This window comes from Eubalaena glacialis, chromosome 19, assembly GCF_028564815.1.
Source record: "Eubalaena glacialis isolate mEubGla1 chromosome 19, mEubGla1.1.hap2.+ XY, whole genome shotgun sequence".
Lineage (NCBI taxonomy): Eukaryota > Metazoa > Chordata > Mammalia > Artiodactyla > Balaenidae > Eubalaena > Eubalaena glacialis.
This window is the reverse complement of record NC_083734.1, coordinates 55,244,643-55,271,703: the sequence shown is the minus strand read 5'-3', so window position 1 is coordinate 55,271,703 and position 27,061 is coordinate 55,244,643. Positions and strand designations below refer to the sequence as shown.

Sequence of the window (27,061 nt, the reverse complement as noted above, 5' to 3'; positions counted from 1 at the left end):
ATGTGCATAAATCCCCTGCAGGTTTATCGGATGCAGTCTGGAGTTGCAGGTAGGTCTGGGGCGGGCCTGGGACTCTGCCTTTCTCACTAGCTCCCAGGTGCTGCCAGTCTGGGGACCACACTTTGAGGAGTGAGGGAGGGTGTTGTTAGTCGCTTTGCACATTTCTCACGGATGGATGGTGGATTTAACTGTAGTGTATGACACAAGCACAGTTGTGATTACTGGCAGTATTTATACACATCGATGTTATTCCTTTGAGCCAGCATTCTGTATTGGGGAAGAATTTCCCAGCACAGTCTGTAGTGGTAGCAATTTCTTATAGTCTATGCCCCTGGGTCTCTTAGAGTATGTAAACTGGGTTCTGTGAGGCCTCTTACTTATGCAGGTGCAGCAAGAGGTAATGATAAACACCCAAAGTCTTCCTTGCTGTTTGCTTAAAAAATCTGGAGTCACACGTTGGGGAAATATCATTCAAAACAAAATCTCCCACCTTTCTGAGAAGCTGGGACTTTTCATCCTCAGGGCAGTGGCTGTGGAGGAGGAAGAAATTTTCCTCTGCCATTCTAGGTTCTTCTGGCTGGTCCAAGAATGAAAGTGACAGGAGACAGATTAACAGGAGAGAAATCACACAAAAGTTTAATAACACGTATACATGGGAAAGACCCAGGAAGACTGAGTAACTCGCCAAAATCGCCAAAACCCTCACCTTAAATACCATTTTCAGCTAGAGACAAAAGTGGATGCTGGGGGTAAGGGTTTGGGACTTCAAAGGGGAGGAAGGCAATTCACCTGGAGACGGGAAAGCAAATGTTTGGTGAACAAACGTTTGCTGGGCCGCAGAGACAATGTGACACAGCGTCGACTCTGACCTTCAGGCCCTGTCGAATTTCCCCATATTCTTTGCAGATACCTCTGGTGATACCTCAGGCCCTTTATCTAAATTCTTTCGGGCAGTTAGGGGGAAGGAAATAAAAACTTTGAGTCTTCTGTTTCTTAAAAGTAATCAGCCTAAATTAATCCTCATGCCAAAGAGACAACTTTTTTGGGGGGGGCAAATTCTGCTCCTCTACAAGGTCAGAGGCTGAATTGATTACAGAGAAAGGGCTGAGAAGGAGGGTCCAGGGGTTCAGAGAACACAGAGGGAGCCGGGGGCCTGGAGTGCTTGGTGAGAGCTGGGGTGTGTGGGAGTGGGTGTAGGGAGAAGCTACGGTGCTGAGACCGATGTCAGGAAAGAGAAGCTAAAAAGTGTTTTTAGGGTAACTTTGAGGCACCCACTCAGTGCAGGGTTGTCAGAGTTAGCAAGTAAAAATACAGGACACACAGTGAAATTTCAGGCAAACGATGATTTTTTTTTTTTAAGTATAAGTGAGTCCTAAATATTATACAGGCCATGCCTATACTATAGAAATGTGTCATCTGAAATTCAAACTATGGCTGGCGGTTCTTCATTTTTTCTGTCAACCATCATTCAGTGAAACCCAAATGATTTTTCAACGCCCCCTTTAAGGATGCTTTTGGCTTCGTCACTGGGCTGAACGGGCTCTGACTGGGCCGGAGACTGTCTTCGATCCTGTTCACCCCCTCAGGACATTTATGACTCCATCTTGAACAAAAGGGGGGACTGAGCTCCTGAAAAACAGCGATGGTTCAGAAACACCCCCTCCACCCATTTTGTGTTTCTGGTGACAGATTTAATGCCACGGAGTTAGAGCAGACTTATCCATGTCCCCCCCCGACCCCCCGTTTGCCTGGTGTCAGGGTCTGTCACGGACCCTCCAGTTTCCCCTTCTGGCCCCACAAGTGACGAACTGAACAGCTTGTCCCATTGATCAGTGGGAACAAAGTGCTCATTAGTGAGACTTTGGTTAAGTCTCCCTCCCTCTCCCAGGCCCCTGAACTTTGGGGTGAGCCCAGCTAAAACCTTCTCTGACCTCCTCTCCCACCCAGCCACCCTTCCCTCCACTTGCCCCCAACCTGCTTCTTTTTTTTTTTTAAAGCCTATTTTTAAATAATTAATTAATTAATTAATTTTTGGCCGTGTTGGGTCTTCGTTTCTGTGCAAGGGCTTTTTCTAGTTGCGGCAAGTGAGGGCCACTCTTCATCGCGGTGCGCGGGCCTCTCACTGTCGCGGCCTCTCTTGTTGCAGAGCACGGGCTCCAGACGCGCAGGCTCAGGAGTTGTGGCTCACGGGCCTAGTTGCTCCGCGGCATGTGGGATCTTCCCAGACCAGGGCTCGAACCCGTGTCCCCTGCATTGGCAGGCAGATTCTCAACCACTGAGCCACTAGGGAAGCCCCGTGTGCTTTACTCTTTGAGGGGGTCTTTCCGCAGCCAGCTGGTCTGTCCCAGGGCTGTGGAGACTGTCTTGTTCACCTCTCTATCCCCAGTGCCTGGCACAGTGCCTGAGGGTGCAGTCCATGTTTGTGAGTGACAAGCGGGCACTAACCCGGGACCCTGGGCAGGAGCTGGCCCTCACTGAGCCCATGTCCCCCTTGTAACATGAGAGGCTCAAGGAGGTGACATCTGCAAAGCGCATAGGACCTACTAGGCCTGTAATAAATTATGCTTACCATCCTCTTTCCATTATATAGTATCTTTTCTCTTTTCATCATATTATATAATATCTTCTTTTTAGAGAACATTCAAATTAACCTCAAAAGGACTAAATGAGCGTAAGTTTATGACAAAGATTCTTTGCTTGACCGAACTTTACTCAGACTCCTGGACCTTCCCTTAGGTCCATCTGTGCACCTCCCTGTAAAATCTAGTTTTAGCAAGAGCCCCGCTGGGTCAGTTTAAACCCTAACCCCCCACTCCCGATAACTGATCAGGTTCCTCACCCTCTACCATCCCCCAGGTGATGTCTGAAGCCCCCTAGTTTGCCTTCAGCAAGAATCCTGTTAGGACACTTCAGCCAGAACCCCCTTTACTCCTGATGTTTCCTCTTAGTAATTTTCCATAAGTTTCCACTTGCCCACAGTGTATTCCGAGTTGAGTCCAGTCTCTCTCCCCCATTGTAAAATCTCACTGCAGTGGTCCCATTCCCACTGTGATAGTCTGGAATCAGTTCTCCTTACCATCTCTAACAAGGGTTTTGAGTATTTTTTTTTTCTAACATTTAACAGTAAAGACGTGGACTCCAGTGTCAGGGAGGAAAAATGTTTCTTCTACCTTCTTAGGTCTGTTAATTGGGGGCCTGCAAAAGACAGTTTAGCAAAAGAAAAGACAGATTTTAAAAATTCACACAGGTCTGCAGGAGTTCATGAAAAATGTGATTCAAGGAGGTGGTTAGAATTGGGGGTTTATAAACCATCTTAATAAGGGAAGTGGCACGGGAGGGGAAGAAGGACAATTATGGGAAAGCAAAGGACTTTTAGGAAAGATAAATGGCGCTTTAGGAGAATAGATGGGCGTTATGGTAGTTTTATGTCTGTTTGGGGAATTTTCATCTGGGTGTGGGTGTCTCTCCAGAGAGAGGAGTCTTCCCAAGTTGTGATCCCAGCCTGGGGAGAGGATTTGTGACTGTTGAATTATTTTGGGAAGTTCTGCTTTTAGGCCTATAAGGGGGAGTTCAGAAAATAAAACAATAACAAAACTCTTATTCTGGATCCGTTCACCTGCCTTTGTCTTTTCTAATTTTGGTACAAATCAAGGAAATCACCCTCTACTTCCCTCTTCCCAAGTAAGAGGAAATTGAAATGACTCAGATCTGCTCTAGAGGCAGGAGGTGTCAGGCTCGGGGCCCCAGTCCTGAGTGTCCCCTTGCTGTGACCTCACCTCTGACATCTGACACACCCGTGAGTCCTTGTGTGACAACAGAGTTCCACTCTGCGCAAGGCCAGGGACTTGTGCGTCACCTAAAAGTTCATTTGTTCCCCTAGGCATGCAATTTACCATCAGGGAATTGCTTACGAACTGGGGGGAAACAGCTGCTCTGTGTGTGGTTTTAATGACTTCAGATTCTGGGGCAGGGATGAAGAATCTTATTTATTCAGCCAACCACGCTGTAGACACACAGGGGAAGGAACCAAGACCTATGAACCTAAAATAGCTTCCACCTAAGGACCACCTAGCCCACGTCGGACAACAGGCTCAGCGTGGCACCTGCATCTCATTTACTCCTGGGAACAGGTTTCTGAAGCCGGACGATTCTTTTCTCTACTTCGTAGAGAGAGAGGGCCAGGGACGCAGGGACAGCCCGGCAGGCAGCTGGTGAACTTGGAGCTTGAAGGTGGGCCGTGCCCAACTCCCACCGCCATGCAAAGTGAAGAGAGAGTCTCATTCATTTGGTTTTAAGCCAACAAAATATAAAAGTATTAACAGTATTTTAAGTACAAAATATCTATTATATATCAATATTTCCATTTTCTGTTAGGCCCAGTTAACGAAGTTGAAGCCATAGAAGGAGAGAGAGAGGGAGATTGACTGAGTCCAAGAGACAGGAAAAGAGGAGTGGACGCTGTGAGGACCAGACCAGCACACCCTCCCCTCTGCACACATGGGAAAAGGGACAGGGAAGGGAGAATGAATCATGACCCTGGGCTTGCTCAGACCTGGGGTGGGGGGGTGACCCCAGTGACTTAAAGGGGACGGTCTTTTTTTTTTTTTTTTTTTTTTGGCTGCTCTGCTTGGCTTGCAGGATCCAGGGATCGAACCCGCACCCTTGCCAGTGAAAGCGTGGAGCCCTAACCACTGGACCGCCAGGGAATTCCCAAGGCGCTGGTTTTAGCTGTTGCTGACATCGGACTTATTCCACAGTGTTTCTAAAGGTTTTACACATGTAAATGTTCAGGTTGTTGTTTAAGCCTTACCTTGGAGCCCACTAGCTCTGCCAGCGACACCCGAAAGTCCCTTTGACAAAGGCCCTTTGCTGTTGGCTTCCATTCCACAGCCTCTGCACAGGACAATTTGGGGTTGACATTTCTGTCATTGTCTTCTACCCCCTCCACCCCACACACTCCCGCAGGTAAAGGAAACAGGGGCCCAGAGGGAGGGGACCCGGTTTTATAAGATGATTGTATAAACGTGACGTTTCATGTTCTGAATGATGTTTCATCTCAGTTCTGCTAAAACCATGGTCATCTCAAGAAAAAACTCCTGATGACACAGGAGTAAAGGATGTTTAATCAGATTTTCTAACTGCCTCCCTCTTAAAGGAACGAACCGAAACTAACTGTTAAAGGTCTACTTTTTTTCTTTTTTTTCCCCGGGCCGCGCCATGCGGCATGCTGGGTTTTACTTCCCTGACCAGGGATTGAACCTATGCCCCCTGCAGTGGAAGTGCGGAGTCTTAACCACTGGACGCCAGGGAAGTCCCTTAAGGTCTACTTTCTATCTCCCTTCTGTACCGTTTGTTTTTTGTGCCTGGCATTGGAAGCATGTACTGTTCCATATAGTCTAAAAGGAACAAAATAATCCACAAGTGCTTAGTACCTACTCATTTTCAGTCATCAGAGCCCCCAGTTTCACTCCAGTTGAACAGATTGTTATCTACTACATTAACTAAATGCAGAAAATGCCAATATCCTATATGCACATTTTTGGAAAGCGGCGTCATAATTTGTCAGCCTGCAAACATTTTCCTTGGAATACTCTGGGCTCCCCTGTGCTTCTCGATTCCGTGCTTTCTGTGCAAACAACATAATACTTGGAACCAACTGCAGGACAACTGCTTCGTTTTAACTTTTGCTGTGTTACCCAGAATAGAGGTGTGGACTTATTCACTGAGGAACATTCTTTCCTGTCTAGAACACGAGGCTCTGAACAGTGGCTCTTTGGCTGGAGTAATTAGACAGTTGACTGAGCTCCAAGAGGTTGCCGGGTTGCAGGGAGAGGAAGTGGCCGGTATCGTTGGACTGTAAGAAAACAATTGTTTCAGCAGGGACGGTCCTCAGTGTCCTCCAGAGAGCCTGGGTCTTGAGGGATCAGTTAAGGAAGTGACTCTGGGAAAAGGGTGATAATGATGTGTGAGGACTCAGCTAGAAGGCTGTGTGGGGGAGGATTTTCATCCCTGGTCCACCTGCCTCTATGAATAAAAGAAGCCTGATGCATCTTTGATATTTAATTCTTAAAATTATCCCCAAACTGGAAGCAACCATACACAAAAGGGGGAAATTGATTAAACTAATGATGGTCCAGCTGTACGGTGGAAAGGTGCTTATGATAATTTAATGAGTGAGGAAGAAAACAGGTTTCAGCATATTGCATGATTCCACTTATATCCACAAAGCCCCAGATCAGGCAAAAGTAATTCTATGGTGATAGAGATCAGCAAACTGGTTATTTGGGGGAGGGATATATGTGCTGAGCAGAGGAAAGGGAGCTTTGGGGACAGGAAATGCTCCTTATCTTGATTCACAGGGCTGTTAATTGAGTGTCTGCATGTGTGAAAACAGATCTAAAATTTGTGCTTTTCAGTATGTGTAAGCTATACCTCAATAAAAAAGAAAACATTGTGTGCATACCATGTGGTTTCATTTATAAAGTCCATGAGCAGGAAAGCTAGGCTATGTGTAGAAGTCAAGAGGGGATTGCCTTTGGGGAGGGGGTGACTGGGAACAGAATAAGGGGGCTTCCGGGGGGCAATCGTGATAGAGTTCTTGACTGGGGCTGTAGCCACACAGGTGTTTTCTCTTTGTGATGTCCAGCTGTATGCTGGGGATGTGTGATTCTCTGTTTTGTTGCTGTACTTCAATAAAAGATTACCTGAAAATATTATGTACAGTATGGTCCTATTTCGGGGGGTTCAAAATACACATGCAAAGAAAAAAACCTGGGAGGAGGGGCACGGTATTCATTTCCTGTAGCTGCTGTGACAAGTTACCACAAAGTTAGTGGCCTAAAGCAACACAAATGTATTGTCTTACAGTCCTGGAGGTCAGAAGTGTGGCTGAGCTCTCACTGAGCTGAAATCAAGCCGAAGGCAGGACCCTTGTGCTTACATTGGGCCACTTGGGTAACCCAGACTAATCTCCTTTTTTTCTCTGATTAGCACCCTTAATTCCATCTGCAGCTTTCATTCCGCTTTGCCATGTGATCTAACATATTCACAGGTTCTGGTTTTAGATGTGGACATCTTTGGGGGCCATCCTGCTGCCAACCACAAGCGTACAATACAAAGTTAAGAATGCTAATTTCCTTATCTGTATCTTCAGAAGTTTTCCTGGGAATACACATACTGCTTCTGAGATGAGAAGAATTAAATCTCAGTTGTCTATATGGATGGTGTCTTTCCAAGGTGTGGTCAGCCTCCTGGCCAGCACAGTCCTGGGCAGGTAATAGTGTACCCGAGATGTCAATGTTCTAAAGGATGAAACAAAAAGCACTATATATATATATTTATATATATATATAAAATATGTATATTTATATACTTATATATATAAATATATATATATTTATATACACATATAAATATATATATATAATCTTGCTGTACACCTAAAATGTTGTAAATCAACTATACTTCCATTTAAAAAAAAGAAGAAATAATAATAAATAAGAAGAAAAAAAAAAAGTACCTAAGCCTTGAGCAGATCACTGCCCTTGGAGACTCTCTGTTCCTTCCAGGCACACAGAGTAATCTTCTTATCCAGAAAAACAGCTTTTCTGCTTAAAATTTTGATCAAACTTTAAAGTTGAAAATTTGAAGTAAAAGGATGCTTTACTATGGAATTTTGAAAATATGTGAAACAAGCAAATTACATTTTGGGGATGGAATATTGGAAACTTGCCAGCGGTACCTTAACATTCGTTTCCGCAGGAGGTTGCCTGGTCACCTTCCCAGGGTCTGTGAGGGGTAGCACGTCCTCTGCCCACAGAACCACTGAGAGTGTGAAGTTGGCATGGGTTTCTTCCAAGTCACCCCTTTGCCTTCCTTGCCAGCCCTCCTCTCTTGGGTACTTTCTGGGTCACAGGCTGAATGCACCCCAAAACGAATCTGCAGCCACAGACTCGATAAAGAACAAGTTAAGAAATGCCAACCGAGATAAGTTTGTCTCCCTGATCACCTGCCCCTGAAATACCGCCAGTCTGAGGTTATCACCACCTTTGGGACAAACAACAATTCACAAGTGAAGAAGACCCTTAAGGCTTCATGCTTCCCAAGGAGTTACACCTGAGACACGAGTTCTTACTGTGTCTTAATGTGTTTTCTGCCATAGTTGCTCCCAACTCTGATATAATAAACACAGCCTCTTACCCTACTCACAGGCCTAACATACTCCCAGGCACACGCCTTCTGGTCTCGGGAGAGAGATCCCGGCTGCTAAATGTGGGTGCAAATAAGATCAGTAAAGGTCGCCCTGGGTGGAAAAGAGATGCAAAAGCCCAGCCTGCCGCCTCTGCCTAAGTGACATCTTTTTCACGACACTATTTGTGTGGCCACCTGGGTATCTGTGATAAAAGTCATTATCTTAGAGATCCTAAGAGTCACTCCCCCACCCCCATCCCTCATGATTCAAGAGTCAGGCACAAACTTCAAACAAAACATGGGGTCCCCGGAGCATCTTCTGGGGGCTCAAGGCCATCAACCGCAGGATCACAGGTCCTCTCACTTCGCAGGCACAGAGCTGTACTCTTGTTTTATCTTTAGCTACTTATTTTATTTTATTGATTTATTTTTTAATTTTTATTTTATATTGGGGTATAGTTGATTAACAACGTTGTGTTACTTTCAGGTGTACAGCAAAGTGATTCAGTTATACACATACATGTATCTATTCTTTTTCAAAATCTTCTCTCATTTAGGTTATTACATAATATTGAGCAGAGTTTTAGCCACTTATTTTAATCATTCACTCCAGAAGACTGCCCCCTGCCAGCTCCTTTCTGGGTCTGACCCTCCACCAGTTTCAAATGAACTGGTAAACTCAAATGTGGGGTCTTTACATCGGGAACAGTCAGGCTGAGAGCATCTGCAGATGCTGTTTGTCCTTTGCGTTTGCCAGTGGCAGCTAAGTTTGGGCTCAAGGTGTTTTCACCAATGACTCCACTTGTTTCAGGCCCTTTTGGGATCAGACAGACCCTTGCTCTTGGCTGGGGGTGTGTATGGGCGGGGAGAAGGGGGTCTTGGGGCCTTCACTCTGGGTGGCTAAAGCCAGATGCCACCCACCTCCAAGTAAAGGGACATTTTGCTCTGACTACCCCGTGAGTTACTGCAACCAAAGCAGCGTGTTCTCTTGCTTTTACAACCCAGAAAACAAATCACTGTCTCCTAAATGAAAAGGAACAAAATCAGCAACGGGAGAGGTCGTGGGAGATGTTTTCCAAGGATCTAAGAGTACTTGTCAGAATCAAGCAACACTTATATTTAAAATCCTCTTTAACAAGGCCTGTTTTGAAGTCAGTTCATTGTGTGGTAAAGAAAATGAAAAGAAAGGAGTGAAAAGTTTTGACTCACATATTTTGAAATGTTACAAAAATTCGCATGGCTGTTTCGGGCTCTGGCTGCTGGATGGGATGTGTGAGGGGTCTCTATCCAAGGCGTAGTCTTATGAGAGCTTTAATAATGGTGTGAGCAAAACCAGATCCAGAACCCAGAGGAAGGAGGAATGAATTCTGACCTTTACATCTGATGGATGGGATGGGATTTCAGAGGGCAGAGATGGGGAAAAGAGACATTCCAGGTGGAAGAAGCTCAAAGTCCTAGAGAGGCGTGTGGTCCTGGGACAGCAAGTCCTCAGATGGCACCATGGACCAGGTTTTCAGCCCTTGGCTCCCGGGACACAGTAAAACTAAAATCTCATATTTTTATCATTGTTTCCATATTGTGCTTTACGAGTTTGAAAACTAGCATAGGCATAAATTTGCTTAAAAGTCAGGAGTTTTGACTTGGGATTTGAAAGGACGTTTTTATCAGTAATGGCATGTTCGAACAATCTTAGAATTTCACAGACTTTTCCGCAGAGGAGGTGCCCGGCAGGATACTCAGTAGCCTACTGTAGAATTTCTCACCCCACCTCATCTCGAATGCTGTGGGTGTGATGGGAGCTGGTCTGCGGGTAGGAGGAATTTTTGGAACGTGATTCCAGGCCAACACCCCATCTTTACAAAATTAAATCTTGAGCATCCTTTTCTTGTGCCACAGTTGGTTATCTCTGGGTCTGTGGAATGTCATCTAGCCGACAGTCTCCAGTCTTTATTTTCTGCAGTAAATGCTACTGAAATAATCTCTATGCAAAGGCACTTTTTGGGTGCATGCAGAAACCCAACCAACATCTTCGCAAAAGACTGGTAATTTTAAAAGCCCTAAGCTATTCTCATCAGCTGAATGAATGTTTTGACAGCCTAATGGTGGTCGATGTGCTCTATAGCTTTTACACAGAGCTGATGAATTAGAGAGTAACTTCAAGATCAAGCCCTAGATGAGAATTTTCCCCATGGAGTTGGCCTGTCACCAACAGATTGCCCAAGAAAACTCAGCCCCCTATTGGCACTGGCCACCTCTTGCAGGAAGACACATTCGGAAGGGCTGAGGGATTAGAAAGTCCTTCATCCCAGTGGATTGGAGGGAAAGAGTTTAGTTTGGGGGCATCAGATCTTTGAGACTCCCTTAAGGCTATCACCCAGTCCTTCCCCCTTCATTCTCATCACTCTAGGTGAGAATCTTTGTAGAGCGGGGAATGATTTGGCTTTTTACAATGGGCCCTGAAACAACCCAGCACGGGGAGAAGACCCTACAAACAAGACAAGCCCCACAGATGGCCAGCACCCCCCGCACAAGCCTAGTTCTGACATTCTCTTGAACTATGACCTTAGGCTTGGAGGCCAGCAGCAAGGTGACCATTTCACCTTGGTCAGCTCCAGGGTCAACTGGATGGCAGGAACCATTTGATTTTTCCAGTCTGGCCATACTGCCTAGGCCAACAGGTCTCCCTGGCTTAGTTTGATCACCCCAATGCCCCAGAAGCTGGGGGTATGTGGCCACTTAGAGCCATTGAGGATGGGTACAACAGACAGCTCTTTAGAAGGGTTTGGAAAAGCTGCTTCTCCCTATTCTTTCTTCAACCTAAAGCCCTCTTACCCAGGCTGGCTCTCAGGGGGTCCACACCTACAAAACGGTGTTGTCTCCCTCCTTCTCCTTAAGGATTACAAATCAGTGATCTTAAAATTTATCACCCACTTCCCTGGCAGTCCAGTAGTTAAGACTCCGAGCTTCCACCGCAGGGGGCAAGGATTCGATCACTGGTTGGGGAACTAAGATCCCACATGCTGTGTGGCATGGCCAAAAAAAAAAAAAATTTATCACCCATAGATCAAGAACAAGGACCTACTGTATAGCACAGGGAACTATATTCACCATCTTGAAATAACCTATAATGGAAAAGAATCTGAAAAAGATTCTTGTATATATGTATAACTGAATCACTTTACTGTACACTGAAACGAACACAACACTGTACATTAACTATACTTCAATTAAAAAATTAAATTAAATTAAAATAAAAATTTATCACCCAACCAGGTCACTTCTGAAAGTGAAAGGGGATGTTATTGATAATAACCTTGAGTCCGTAGGCATCAACTGAGACTATCTCAGGCCAACAGGGATGTCTGACGCCCTAATTATAAAGGATGGAGAAGGGAAGGAATGTGACTAATTAATGAGGCCTATTAATCTCCACCCATGTAGGACTGTCCTTTGAGCCCCACACATTTCCGAGTGACAAAAGACACTTTTCTGTTACGTAATAACATCCCGGGCGCCACCAAGTCCAAAGGGTAACAAAGGACAGAGCATTTCCAGCTGCCCGTCCAGGAATGCCATTTAACAGAAGGAGAGCCCTGGGCCCAGCCAGAAAAGTTCATGCTTTCCTAAAGTCAAGGTTATAACCATGCAGCGTGGAAGGCTTCTTCCCGTAATTGTTCTAGTGTTTGTGCAGGCACACATGCACCTAGAAGCTGCCATCTATATTTACCTGCCATTAGCATCGTCTCTGCACAGCATTCCTATCTTATTATGCAGGGAGCACAGGCTTTGACTGGCAATGTAATACCAGGGGGTTTAGAACAAGAAAGAAATAACTAGTATCTTCCAGTAACCATCCCATCATCTTCAACAAGATGAAGGAAGCCCTGGCTTTGCTGCCTTCCTAAGCAGGGTCCCAAGAGCTACCTCTGCATGCAGCGACGGGGGAAGAAAAATAGTTTAGATGATCACTAGGCCGCCTTTCCTTAGGGGTTATGAGTGAATTTCAGGCTTCTGTCCTACCCAGGAACAAATAGCCGCTTCTTTCAGGAGTTGAAAGGATGACTCTCAAATCACTGCATCAGCTGGAGGAAAACCTCATAAAGGAGCTGGTATCCCTGTGGGAGAGCAGTCTGCGTTGTTGTCGAGGATGCCAACTCTCTGGCAGGACAAGAGGCAGCATTTCCTTTTATCCGCCCGTCAGAAAAACGAGTCAATATTCGATGAAATCGTTTATGATAAGTGAATGCAAAATATCATCTACAATCGCAGACAATGAATAGTGTCTTCATCTCTAAGAAGAGGGCCGCGGTCTGGCTTGTCTCGAAGGGCTGTTACACTCCAGCAGTTCACACTCCTATCACGTGTGTAATCCCTGGATTACATTAGCCAGCCTGTGCTCACACCTACCGGCTCTCATCTCTCTGGGAGCAAAGGCTGTAATTATTAGAAAAATCAGAGCCTGTACAAATATGTTCTGATCCAGTTTTCCAGAGAAAAGGCAGCAGCTTAAAAAAGCAGGAACAGGATTTCACTGGCAGTCCGGTGGTTAACACTCCACACTTCCAATGCAGGGGCCATGGGTTTGATCCCTGGTCGGGGAACTAAGATCCCACATGCTGTGGGGCGTGGCCAAAAAAAAAAAAAAGCAGGAAAAATTTCAAAACTCTGATCATGAGGACTTTTACACGCTGCTCTGACCCTCAGGCTGCATTTGCCCTTACTCATAATATTTTCCTTCACTGCACCGAAAACAATTTCAACTCATTTGTTATACTGCCCACAATGTCATGAATCGGAGATTAGAGTTGACAAATGTAAGGAAGGAAAAAGTTTTCTTTGACTCTCTTAGGGTCCCTGGCTGGGTCTGAAAATTAAACTGACAAAGATGGATGAACAGGATAAAAGCATACAAATGTATGTAATGTCAATTTTATGTGTCACGGGAGCCTTCCTACAGAAATGAAGACCCAAAGAAACAGTTAAACCTGAGTATTTCTTGCTAGATTTGATGGGGTGGACAGTCATGGAGGAATATGATAGGTCAAAGAGTATGAAGTGAGTGTAGCAAACTGGTGGAAACTTTGCAAGGCCCATTTGGATTCTTCCTGGTGTCCCTTTGTCTTAGGAGGTAAGGATGCTCCTTTCCTCTGGGTCTAGGGTGGGCACCTCTTCCATAAGGGTTTTATGACCTGTTTCAGGGGAGAAGGAGGGGAAGGTCAGTGTGAACTTCCTGCTTCTGCCATTTTCTCAAACTCCTTCAGCTTAAAATGTTTAATATACCAAGGGGCAGTATTGCGGGGGAGCATGTCCTGAACACCACATCCTAAACATCTTCTTAAAAGTGCAAGTTGAAGGACCCATTAAACACTGTCCCTAGGGATGGATGTTGAATCACCTGGCTTTGCCTCTCACATATGAGCTCAGCCAAGGATGTAACTGGAGCATCTCACAATGCCATCTCCGAGGGACAAGGACAGAGGTACAGCACTTCTGAGCATGTGTCCTTGGCCTGCTCCCCACCCAGAATCTGAGGCTGCCCCCAAGGTTTTGAGACTTCTCTCCACATACTGACCATAATCAGATTTCCAGACTGTAGGTATCCCCTTTCTAATGCAGAAATATAAAACCTACTGGGGTTCAGATGTGCGATTTAGATTCAACTAATCACATGCTCCTGCAGGGGATTCTGACTCAGGACTGACACGTGGAGACAGAGACAGGAAACAGGGCATCATTTTGTTGGCATGGATCGTGGCAGAGGGAGCCCGGTTCTGGAGACCAAGCGGACTTGGCAGCTTCCTGATCCTGGTGAGGTGGCAGCTCCCTTGGTGAGCCAGGGTGACTCGGGGAGTCGGTTGTTCCTGGAAGCCTGCCTAGTGCTTGCAGCTCTGGTCTGCCCAGCAATTCCGTGAGCCCTCTGGCCCTTCAGAAACCCCCTCTGGCTTGAGCTAGCTAGAGTGGATCCTATTGTCTGCAACTAAGAACCCCCTGGCTAATACAGATGGAGCAAAGACAGCTGTGGGTGGTGCAGTGGGATGGGGGGTGGGGGGTGGGAAGAGACGTTCAGGATGTAGTAGAAGAGTCCAGAAAGAGAAATGGGAAGTTGGCAAATATTTTGAATAATGGCTACCATTTATTGCATCTGTACCACGTGCATTATCTCCAACCCTTACAACTCTGTCAGGCATTACTATGCCGATTTTACAGCTGAGAAAATAGGCTCAGAATGGTTAAGGGACCTGCCCAAGGTCACAAAGCCTTCCACAGTGAATTAGGACTTTGAACCCAGATCCTTTGTGCTCGAGGCCCAGGATCTCTCCACTTTGTTTCTCTGCCCAGGCCAGCCCTGCTTGCAGAAAGGAGGGGAAACTCCTTCCCCCGTTCCTTTTACTCCTCCCGGCTTCCGGCTCTCACAGCCCAGACGTTCTGCTAGTCTGAGTCACACTACAGTTTACCTGTGTATGGGCTCAAGAGGTTAGGTGAGCAATTCATCCTTCAGGAACAGCAATTACATTAGAAAACACTGGCATTGTGGGGGAAATTTCCATAAGAGATGACAAACTGCCAAGAGTCCGTCACTGAAGGGCTGGGGTTACAGCGGCTATTTCTGTATTCAACTGTTGTTCTCTCTGAATTTTTTACAAAAAGCAAGTGTATGCCTTCTGTAGTTATATATCACAATTAGCACCACCACAGGTGATGGAAAAGCAACAAAACATAAATTATGGTTGTTACTGGATGGTGGGAGGATTGGTGATTTTTATTTTCCTCTTTATGCATTTCTGCATTTCAACACGTTTCTAAAACAAGTGTGGGCTCAGGTTGCTTTTAGCGACAAGGAACAGAAAACCCTTCCTCAAGCTGGACTGCACAATGTGGACATTGACAAGGGCACATGACGGGAAGTCTAGCAGGAAGGGGAGCCCCAGGCAAGGTGGGGACGTGTCACCAAAGACCTGCTCTGCTCCCTCCACCTCTACTCTCTGTGGCCCCAGGACCCCCCATCCCCATCAAAGGCCACTTCCCCTCGTGGGCACAGCACAGGTGTCGCAGTCCCAGGAATCAGAGTGGACACAGCAGTGCCCAGACACAGAAATGGGCTGTCTTTTTCGGTGTGTTCTTTTTAGACGGCAGGAGCCCTTCCGGAACCTGCTAGCAGACTTCCCTGTGGGTCTCATTGGTCAGAATTGGGTTACATGCCCAGTCCTAAATCAGTCCCTGGGAGAAGGGGGAGGCCTTAGATTTACCTGGTCTGTGTGCCAGAGCTGGGGCAGGGTCAGCTTCCCCTGGAGTTCCGCCGCCCCCGCATGTGAAGGAGGGTGGGCGCCTGAACAGAGTCTGGCCTTGGGAAGGAAGACATGGGCAGTGGATGCGGTGTAGACAGTCTGCTGTAGTGTATATTATTTTATAATTTAAAAAATTACATTGATATTTAAAAATTTTAAATCACTCTTGTTGCGGTTGGAACCACAGGTGAGAGCTTTGGCAGGAGCTGTGTCCATGGGTCCCCTCTGTTTATGAAATCTTTCTGCTCCTTCACGGAAAATAATCACGGTCTAAGCTGGAACAAAAGCCTTCTTTTTCTGCTTCAGGGTATTGTTTTATCTCTGGGAACATCAAGAGCCGAACAAGTCCCAGCTGGCAGTCATGGGGCCTTTCCTCAGGTATGTCTATCAGTTGGGTCACATGAGCCAGACGACTGACCAGGGCTCCCTGCCTTGGCTAATAAAATTCCTTTCTTAAGGTGTTATGGCTCAAAATTAAGTTTTAGCGTGTCCTTAACCACGAAGAGCGCTAAGCTTTTATCAGACATTATTTGATGCAGACTTCTCAAACCCCTAAAAATTTTTTAAAATTTATTTTATTGAAGTATGGTTGATTTACAATGTTGTGTTAATTTCTGCTGTACAGCAAAGTGATTCTGTGACACAGTACATACATTCTTCTTCATATTCTTTTCCATTATGGTTTAATCACAAGATATTGAATACAGTTCCCAGTGCTATACAGTAGGACCTTATTGTTTATCCGTTTTATATATAATAGTTTGCATCTGCTAACCCCAAACTTCCAGACTATCCCTCCCCCACCCCCTCTCCCCCTTGGTGACCATAAGTCTGTTCTTTATGTCTGTGAGGCTGTTTCTGTTTCATAGATAAGTTCATTTGTGTCATATTTTAGGTTCCACATATAAGTGATATCATATGGTATTTGTCTTTCTGTTTCTGACTTACTTCACTTAGCATGATAATCTCTAGGTCCGTGCATGTTGCTGCAAATGGCATTATCTCATTCTTTTTTATGGCTGAGTAATATTCTATCATATATATGTATCACATCTTCTTTATCCATTCATCTGAGGCTTCTTAAACATTTAAGGGCTTGGCCAAGCTGAATGAAATGGTTTTGAAGATGACTTGGATCCCAGCATTGCAAATCTGAGGGTGGGGGTAAGAGGAGCCACTTGGAGGTACGTCAGGTTTTCCTGCATCCATAAATTTTCTCAGCATCACTTTCAGTAAGTTTGAACCAGCTGCAGAGAAATCATCGGTTTCTTTCAGCCTGTTGTACAGTTGCTAAACTGTGTAATGCAAAGGATGCACAAACTAAGACAGAGGGTTCAATGTCTTCCATCAGAGAGCAAGCTTTGCTTTGTATCGAGACCCCAGTTGGCCTCGTAGTCTTTGCTGCTGGGACATAAAAATAAGTGGATTTAAAGAAAAAGAAAAGGGACAAAAACCTTTCTATTATTTTCACCAAGTTAAGGGTACCTTTAATTTCATTCAGCATTCTCAAACTTGAATTTAATTAGGGTTTTTTGGCCTCCATTACGTCATGTGCCAGGCGCTTGGGAACTCCATTATTATAAATCTCAGAACAATCAGTGGATGGAGGAATAAATGGAACATTAAAAAGTCACACAGGTTATTGCCACTTGCTATTTAAAGAATGTATGAGTCAAGCCTATTTGACTGCAACACAGAGGTCATATGGAAATATCTTAAGGCCAGATACGTTCCCGGTTTGCGAGCTCAGCAGAATGTCCGGGGACTCGCAGGTGTCTCTGTCCATCAGGTGCTCCCACACTGCCAGTCGGATGCCACCTGGGCATCCACATGCCTATGTGCTTAGGGGTGATGGGCATTTCACCACGACATCTGGGCGTTCAGGTCTTGAACCTGGTGAGTTGGAAGAAAGAACAAAAAGGAGAAACAATGAGTTTAACCTCTGCAGAGAGAGGTTAATGCAACGGAAACACTCCCGTGAGTGTTGGAGTCAAACAGTGTTAGGGTCACATTCTCTGCCCTGGAAGTCACCGTGTGTGTGCCTTGGTGGCCCCACCTATAAAATGGGCTCTTATAGTAGGATCCCTGCCTAGAGGCTGGCCAATACAGTCAGTGTGCAGCAGAGGGGGCTGTTATTAAACCATAACTAACTTAACTAGGGTACCATATTCAGTTACCATATGGGATGAGAGGCACCACCCACTGCCTCCAAAGATCCGAATTCTCTGTGGGGATTAAGCAGGCCTCCTTGTGCCTCAGTTTCCCTGGGTGTAGAATGAGCCCAGGTTGCCAGCATCACAGGGGTTCCTGGAAGGCTCCCCCGAGCTGCCAAGAGGCTGGTCCTCAGAGAAGCCCTTTGTGTGCCCGAGCAGGTCCCGGGAGACGAGCTCCTCTGCAGATGCCTGGTGAACCTCTGAGCAAGGCCCGCCCACCGCGGAGGCCGCCCCGGGAGCCAAGCAGGGTCTTTTTTGTTTGTTTGTTTTTAATTGTTATTTATTTATTTGGCTGTGTTGAGTCTTCGTTGCTCCGCGCGGGCTTTTTCTAGTCGCGGTGAGCGGGGGCTGCTCTTCATTGCCGTGCGCGGGCTTCTCATTGCAGTGGCTTCTCTTGTTGCAGAGCACGGGCTCTAGAGCGCAGGCTCAGTAGTTGTGCCTTGTGGGCTTAGCTGCTCCGAGGCATGTGGGATCTTCCCTGACCAAGGCTCGAACCCGTGTCCCCTGCACTGGCAGGCAGATTTTTAACCACTGCGCCACCAGGGAAGTCCCGAGAGCAGGGTCTTTGTTCTCTGGCTCTTTCAGAGCCCGGGCCCTAAAGTGGACTGTAGGCCCGCCTTGTCCTTCTTTTGGCCTCACTTTCCTTAAAGCCACGCTGGTTGGGGGTTAGGCAAGAGCACGTGCCCTCGGAGTCCTGGAGGCCCCCGCCATGGGTTGCAAGCACCTTCTCACTTTCAGGCTGAACCGGTGATGCAGTGAAAGGGGAGCGTGCGGGAAGCGCCCCCTTCCCTCCAACCGGACTTCGGTTCTAACCAACTGTAGAGGGTGGAATGGGGGTTGCCCCCAAAAGATGTGTCCAAGTCCTAACCCCAGGTAGCTGGGAACATGGCCTTATTTGGAAATAGGGTCTTTGCAGATACAGTTAAGTTGAGGATCTGGAGGGGAGGGGAGCTCATTGTGGATTTGGGGGGCGGGGCCCTAAATCCAAAGACTGGTGTCCTTATAGAGAAAGGACATTCAGAGACACACAGGGTAAAGGCAGATGCAGAGACTAGAGGACATGAATGCAGCCCTAAGACATGGGATGCCTGGGGCCCGAGAAGCTGGAAGAGGCAGGAAGTGACCTCCCCTAGAGCCTCAGGAGGGAGCACGGCTCTGCCAGCACCTTGATTTTTCCTCCAGAACTGTGAGAGAATAAATTTCTATTGTTTTAAGCCACCTGGTTTGTGGCAATTTGTTACAGCAGTCCCAGGAAACTAACACACCAGCCCCAGGTGCTTCCTGAGCCTAGGTGGTAAACCTGCTGTGTAAAGTTCAGAGGTGTAGCTTGTGTCCCTGGGGGTAAGGAGTGAGGGCGAGCAGGCTCCTTCCTGGTTTTGCATCAGGGTGTTGCACGTTTCTGGGGAGCGGCAGAAGGTTGGCTGGTGTCCTGGAGGCAGCCGAGGGTCACTCTTTGGCAGGAGCACAGTACCTGTCAGAGGTCACGGCAGGAGCAGGGCTGGCAGGCACGTCCCTTTTAGGATCAGTTATGCATTCACGCTTGGGCGTTTGCTCCAGTGAGCTTTGTGAATTTGGAGGGTGGCAGGGACTGCTGTATCCAGCTAAGCAAGATGACCATCTCTGCAGGCGTCCCCTGATCCCTTCAAGTCCTATGTAGCTCGTAATTATGGAAAGTGGTTTACCAGGAAAGACCCCATATTGTTTCAGCATGTCTGTGCTTACAGCCATTCAAGTGAGGACTGATCTTTTGAACAACACTCTTCATATTATTTTTCCGTTTGGGGGAAATTTAAGATGGGGAAGGACTTATCTAAATGATAGAGGATGATGCTGGTAACCAACCACAGGGGTAGGCAGGAGAATAATCTATGCTTAGAGAACATTCCGGAGGCAGAGCTGTGTAGGATGCCTGGCTGTGGGAAGCATTTACATACAGCCTAACCATTTCCAAAGTGTTTTCACAAATATTTTCTTATCTCAGCTTAGCAACCTTGTGAGATACATTTTTCTGACACCAAATCCCATCAACTTCCGACTTTAGAAAACTTGTTTTGTTTTGTTTTTTTTCCCTTTAGAAAAGAAAAATCCTAAAATCTGTTTTGGGCTACTGAGGGGGCCCAATCAGGCACACAGGCCCTGCCATGGTGGGAAGGGAGGGGAGATGGAATTTTCAGCAGGTGTGAAATGGGCAGATGTGTGATTCTCAGCAGGAGGTCACAGAATATTCTGGAGGCAGAGCTGTAAGATGCCTGGTTGTGGGATGCACCCCAAATAAACACTCTCCCCACAGACAAAAAGCGGTTGGGGGGATAGGCGATTTGGGGGTCTGACGTGGCCCTGTCTTTCACCCACGTCAAGGAGGAAGACGGGGAGCTCTGGGCTCTGACGGGTCCTGTCCGTCTCTTCCTTGTGCAGTCCAGTCTCTGCCCACAGAACTGAGGTGGAGGATATTCTCGTCCATATTTAGCCTTGGGAAAATTGCTTTACTAATCAAATTTGGGGTGCTCTGCTTATCCTCACCCGGTTCCCCCCTTGTTCTGTGGCCTGTGGTCTGTCCCTTGTTAGCGCTCCTTTTCTTGTGCGAGGCCACCCCACCCTACCTGGTGTGACCCAAGGTGGAGTAGCCGGGGATGAATTGCTGACTTGCTAATCTAAGTCCCCATCTGGCCTATGAAAGCGCCACACAGCTGCACCAGGGTAGGAGAAGCAAGGACAATATTCTGTGAGAGAAACAAAGCAAAAAAAAGTCTGATTGCGTTGCCTATTTTTATTCCTCTGAGCCAGAAGCTAAAAGGGCTCAGGTCATCCTTTCTTGTCCTAAATCTCATTGGATGAGTGCTATGCTTTCCAGGGCACACGGCAGCAATTCTCTTAAGCTGGGCTGCTTCCCTAAGCTTGATGTCCTCGCTTGGTGACACAGGGGACAGCACAGGGGGGTGGGGTGAGGTGCTGAGAGCACGGCTCCCAAGGACGCATCAGCTCAGTGCAGGGGGTGGAGAGACGTGTTTAACGCACACAGAATAAAGGCCTAATTGAAGACTCATCACTTCAACCCAACCAGTATTTAATAGGATTCTGGAAAATGCCAAGCGCATAGGCAGAAGAACATGAGTGGATGTGATCCCAGGACCCAAGCAACTTACAGCTGGAGGGGAGAGACAGACCCAATTCATTTACAGTCTCATTTCAGGCAGTGTGCCTTACGGTGGAAGTGTCAAGTGCTTAGACACAGAGGAGAAGAAGAGGAAAAGGAAAGGCTTTGGGGAGGGGTTACAGAGCTTAAGAGGCTGTGTGGTCGTCACTGTTTACATGTCTGTCCCATGCAGTAGGCTGAGCTCCTTGAAGGAAAATCTGTTTTTATAAGTGGATCTTCCCACACTCCTGTGCTAAATATGGTGTCTGAATAAATTACGGGGCTGAATACATTTTTGCTGAGTTAACGAAGGAATGAATAAATGAGCAGATAAAGTGGAGATGAAACTAAAATCATTCTGGACAAAGGAAAGATTTATAGAAGACCTCGGATGGCAGGCTTTGAAGCTTAAATTTATCTCTGTTGTCAGTGTTAGATTTTGAGCAAAGGAGTGAGTGTGTGTGTGTGTGTGTGTGTGTTTGTTTGAAAGAGAATTTTGCCAGCAGCATGGAGAGTGCCTTGGAAGAGGAAAGACTCTGAGGTGGGGAAACCAATTAAGATATGGGGAGCTTTGCCTCTCCAGGTTGAAATGAAATATTTTAGAAATATGTAAGGCTGGATGATAACTTTTGCAGATCTGGTTTCTTGGCCTGAAGTTTTCCCAGGTTGGGAATGATGCAATGGTATTAGCTCAAGACCACTGGATGACTGCCAGAGCAGGATGAAGAAATTGTGCCTGTAGGGTAACCTATATTTTTCGTACTTTTCCAGGCTGGAAACTTTGCCAGCTGGTCCATGTCAGGATAGTCTGTCATGCCTTGCAAGGCTGTCTTTTACCCTTTTACTACCAAATGAGTAAGTGATCCCTTCCAGAAGTGGAAGAGACCTGACACGTCCCAGTAGCTGGCCAAAGTGCAAGGTGCAAATGCCAAGGTGGGTAGGGCTACCAGAGAATCAGAACTAGGTGTTCTCAGCACAGCCTAAATATTTCATTGACCCTGCCACTTAGTAATGTTCAAAGGGGTCATTCAGACTTACCTCCTATGTATCTCGCTGTTGTGGGGAAGAGGTTGGGTTCTGCAGGCTGAAATTTTAGCTAAGACCATCACTTGTCTCCCAGTGTCTTTCCTGCAATGACCCAATCCTCTTGGTGTCAACAACTTCCCGTGCTTTCCTTGAGATGACTCTTCATATTGTGCTAAGATCAATGGAGAAGATGTGGTCGGAGGGACCAGTAACAGTGTCCCCAGCTCAGGTCAATCCTGTTGGGAAAGATGTAACAGGCCACAGGGTCTGTGTCCAGGCTGTAGATGCCGCATCCTGTCGTCAGCCAGAGTGACCACCAGGAACGGCAGCTTCAGACTCAGGCTCCTAGTGGGGACTCAGCTGAGCAACCCAAAGGAACCAGAGTGTCTTGCTGTGGATGCCAGAGCTTGGGAATCCTCCGTTTCCATCACAAAGACACCTGATACATGGCCTTTACACAGTACCTGGCAGGGCTTCCATCTACCAAGTAAGAGGGGACACAGATGCTCCTCAAGCTAGGGACTCACTCAAGGTGTTTCAGATACTCTCATAATATGACCTTAGAGAGAGTCTGTCTGAGGAAGAGAGCAGGTGCGCAGCTGAAGACAGGAGCAGCCACGTGGTCTGTGCTGCAGCACTGTCCTTTGCTCTGCTTGTCACACACCCGCCACTGCACGCCCACACACTGCTTCCAAGGAAGCATCATTCGAGGAAGGACATTTGATCCTCTTGAGCCTTTCTTCCTACTTGCCGGAGGTACAGGATACATCATGATGATGGCAAAGCAGCAAGACAGAAGGAACCCATGTCCCTGATGATGAGACCTGAGGCCACCTGCATCCGCATTCTGGTGGTCTTTTGGGAGTTGGCCATTGACAGTGATGGTGGAGGTGTCATTCCCACCCTGGACTCCATTCACATGCAAGGGACACAGACTTCTATCTTGTCAAGGCACTTTTACTTTGGGCTTTTGATCACAGGCAGCCAAACCTGATCCCGATACACGTCTCCACTTCCCCCTCCATACGTGCTCATCTTTATGCCTCACACAGCATCTGACACATAATAAGAACTCCATGCACGTGTGTTAAAAGGGCTGGATCTTTCTGCTTAACTCTGAAGCGTGGTGCTCAGTACTGTTTCTTATAGATTTTGGATACACACCCAATAGAACTGATTTTATTTATTTATTTATTTTTATTTTAAAATATTTATTTATTTACTTGGCTGTGCTGGGTCTTAGTTGTGGCATGTGGGATCTTTCAGTCGCGGCATCCGGGATCTTAGTTGTGGCACAGGGATCTTAGTTGTGGCATGCGGCATCTAGTTGTGGCATGCGGCATCTAGTTCCCTGACCGGGGATGGAACCCAGGCCTCCTGCATTGGGATCGCGGAGTCTTAACCTCTGGACCACCAGGGAAATCCCTAGAACTGATTGTGAAACAATCAAACATACCATAACTTATGCATCTAGATGAGTATTGTTTCCTTCAAATTACTGGCCTTGGGAATTTGTTCATGTATCTTAATGATACTACTTAAAGATACTGTTCATGTGGGAATATAAATTGGTACAGCCACTATGGAGAACAGTGAGGAGTTTCCTTAAAAAACTAAAAATAGAGCTACCATATGATCCAGCAGTCCCACTCCTGGGCATATATCTAGAGAAAACTATAATTCCAAAAGATACATGCACCCCAACGTTCATTGCAGCTCTATTTACAATAGCCAGGACATGGAAGCAACCTAAATGTCCATTGGCTGAGGAATGGATAAAGAAGATGTGGTACATATATACACAATGGAATATTACTCAGCCATAAAAAAAGAATGAAATAATGCCATTTGCAGTGACATGGGTGGACCTGGAGATTGTCATACTGAGTGAAGTAAGTCAGACAGAGAAAGACAAATATCATGTGATATCACTTATATGTGGAATCTAAAAAAATGGTATGAATGGATTTATTTACAAAACAGGAATAGAGTCACTGATGTAGGAAACAAACTTATGGTTACCGAGGGGGAAAGGGGAGGGAGGGATAAATTAGGAGACTGGGATTGACATATATACGTTACTATGTATAAAATAGATAACTAATAAGAACCTACTGTACAGCACAGGGAACTCTACTCAATACTCTATAATGACCTATATGGGAAAAGAACTTTAAAAAGAGTGGATATATGTATATGTATAACCGATTCACTTTGCTGTACACCTGAAACTAACACAACCTTGTAAATCAACTATACGCCAATAAAAATTAATTTTAAAAAACCCAAAAAATAAAAATTATCAGACTTTAAAATTTTGCCATATATTAAAAAAAAAAGTTTGAATGTTCTAAAAAAAATAAAATAAAGATACTATTCGTACTATGGAGGTTCCTAAAAAAGCTAAAAATAGAACTACCATATGACCTAGCAATCCCAATACTGGGCATATACCCTGAGAAAACCATAATTCAAAAAGAGTCATGTACCACAATGTTCATTGCAGCACTATTTACAATAGCCAGAACATAAAAGCAACCTAAGTGTCCATCGACAGATGAATGGATAAAGAAGACGTGGTACATACATACAATTGAATATTACTCAGCCATAAAAAGAAACGAAACTGAGTTATTTGTAGTGAGGTGGATGGACTTAGAGTCTGTCATACAGAGTGAAGTAAGTCAGAAAGACAAAAACAAATACCATATGCTAACGCATATATATGGAATCTAAAAAAAAAAAAGGTTCTCATGAACCTAGGGGCAGGACAGGAATAAAGATGCAGACGTAGAGAATGGACTTGAGGACACGGGGAGGGGGAAGGGTAAGCTGGGACAAAGTGAGAGAGTAGCATGGACATATATAAACTACTAAATGTAAAACAGATAGCTAGTGGGAAGTAGCTGCATAGCACAGGGAGATCAGCTCGGTGCTTTGTGACCACCTAGAGGGGTGGGATAGGGAGAGTGGGAGGGAGACGCAAGAGGGAGGGGATGTGGGGGTATATGTATACGTATAGCTGATTCACTTTGTTATACAGCAGAAACTAACACAGCAATGTAAAGCAATTATACTCTGATAAAGATGTTAAGATCACATGACCCAGAACTGCAAAGTGAGAGCTCTGGATCCCCCTGATCGAAAGATTGGTTCAGGGATGGGCATGTGATCCAGGTCAGGCCCTGGGATTACTGTTTGTGTATCTTATTTTCTTGAGACATTTTTCAATACCTCATTTGTGATTATGCCATGATTTGTCATCCTCAGTGGTGACAAACCATCTTTTCTGTTAAAAATATTTTCCTATAGGTAACTTCAAGTACATACAAAAGTGTGCAGAGGAATATAATAGACAATGATCAATTTAGAACCAACCTTATTTCATCTAGGCCCTTCCTCCTCTCTTTCCCCATCTGGATTATTCCGACACTAATCCCAGAGATCACATCATTTCACCCCCAAATATTTCAGCGTGTATTCCTAAAAAGAGAAGTCTTCTTTAAGAGATATCAATATTAGCCATAATACCATTATCCCACCTAAACAATTAATAATAATGTTTTATTTATTTATTTTTTATTGACATATAGTTGGTTTACAATGTTGTGTTAATTACTGCCGTACAGCAAAGTGATTCAGTTATACATATATATACCTTTTAAAAAATATTCTTTTCCATTATGGTTTATCCCAGGATATTGCATAGTTCTCTGTGCTATAGTCGGACCTCGTTGTTTGTCAAAAATAATTTATTAATTGTTAATAATGTTTAAGCTTCCCTGTTTCATAAAAGTTTCTTTTACTATTTTATTAAAATCAAGATGGAAATAAAGTTCATATATTGCAATTGGTTGCTACCTCAAGTATCTGGGTTTCGTTTTTTTTTTTTAGAAATTTTAATTGAAGGGCAGGCACCACGGTGGAGGAGTTGCTTTCAGGAGTGTGGCAGGCAACCAACTTCAGGGAGCAATTCTCCCACTTAGAGCGCGAGAAGCAATGGAAGGTCCACATGGAATTCATCCTGTGTCACCTGTCCGACTACCGCGACCCACCCAACAACTACCGCTGCCTGGCCAGCTGCTGTCCCTCTCCATGGTCTGGGCCAACCACTTCTTCCTGGGTTGCAGTTACAACAAAGACCTTTTAGACAACGTGATGGAAATGTCTGATGGCGTTGAAGTGGCAGACCAGTCACAGTTTACTACCAGAAGTGAATTAATGAAAAAGCATCAAAGCTAAGGCAGAAGATTCATCACATTTTCATCATCAGCTGCAGACTGGGACAGGAGGCTGGCATGAATGCCGACATTGACAACAATGGTTCTCTTAAGCTCTTGGTATCACCAACGTGTAGGAAAGAGGCATTGGAATGGAAGAAAATCTTGTCTAGATTGGCGTTTTAAAAAGTCTCATTCTGGGACATCCTTGGTGGTCCAGTTGGTAAGACTCCACGCTTCCAATGCAAGGGGCCCGGGTTCGATCTCTGGTCGGGGAACTAGATCCCACATGCATGCCGCAACTAAGAGTCTGCATGCCGCCACTAAAGATCCCACATGCCACAATGAAGATTCCGCGCTGCAACTAAGACCTGTTGCAGCCTAGATAAATTAAAAAAAAGAAAGTCTTATTCTTCCAGTAGCTATCATTCTAAAAGTATGCGTGGGTATTTATGTATTTATAAATCCTGCCCTCTTTTTTTTTTTCAGGTTTTGAGTGTCTAAATGTTTGTTAAAAATGCCTGTTTATTTAAATGTTAATGTAATAATGGCAGGTGATGATTTTTACAATTTGGATTTTTCAACAATGTACTTTTAGCTGTGAAAAAAATTTTAACTGAAGTATAATATTTACATAAAAAAGCAAACAAATCATAGGTGTATGGCTCAATAAATTTCTCAATCTCTTTTCATCTATAGTGTGGCCCTTCCCCTATTTTTTCCTTTGTCCTTTGATAAGGAATGTGTTTGTCATGCAGTATTTCCCATGATTTATGCTTGGCTGATTATTTCCGCCTGGTATTATTTAACATGTTCCTCTGTTCCTATTTCTTGTAAATTGGCCGTTGCCATCTAGAGGCTTATCAGATCAGGTCAATTTTGGGGCGAGACCATCTCGTAAGTGCTGCTGTTCACTGGGTTGTCTCTTTCTCGGACCATCTTTTGAAGGTGGATGTGATTTTCACAAACAGGCAAAAGCCAGCCCTAGCTGAG

General features: G+C 45.5%; 1 pseudogene; it reads left to right on the top strand.

Annotated features, from left to right (window-relative positions):
* Window positions 1-26,090, top strand: LOC133080873 (CDKN2AIP N-terminal-like protein; annotated as a pseudogene).
* The last annotated feature ends 971 nt before the right edge of the window (window positions 26,091-27,061 follow it).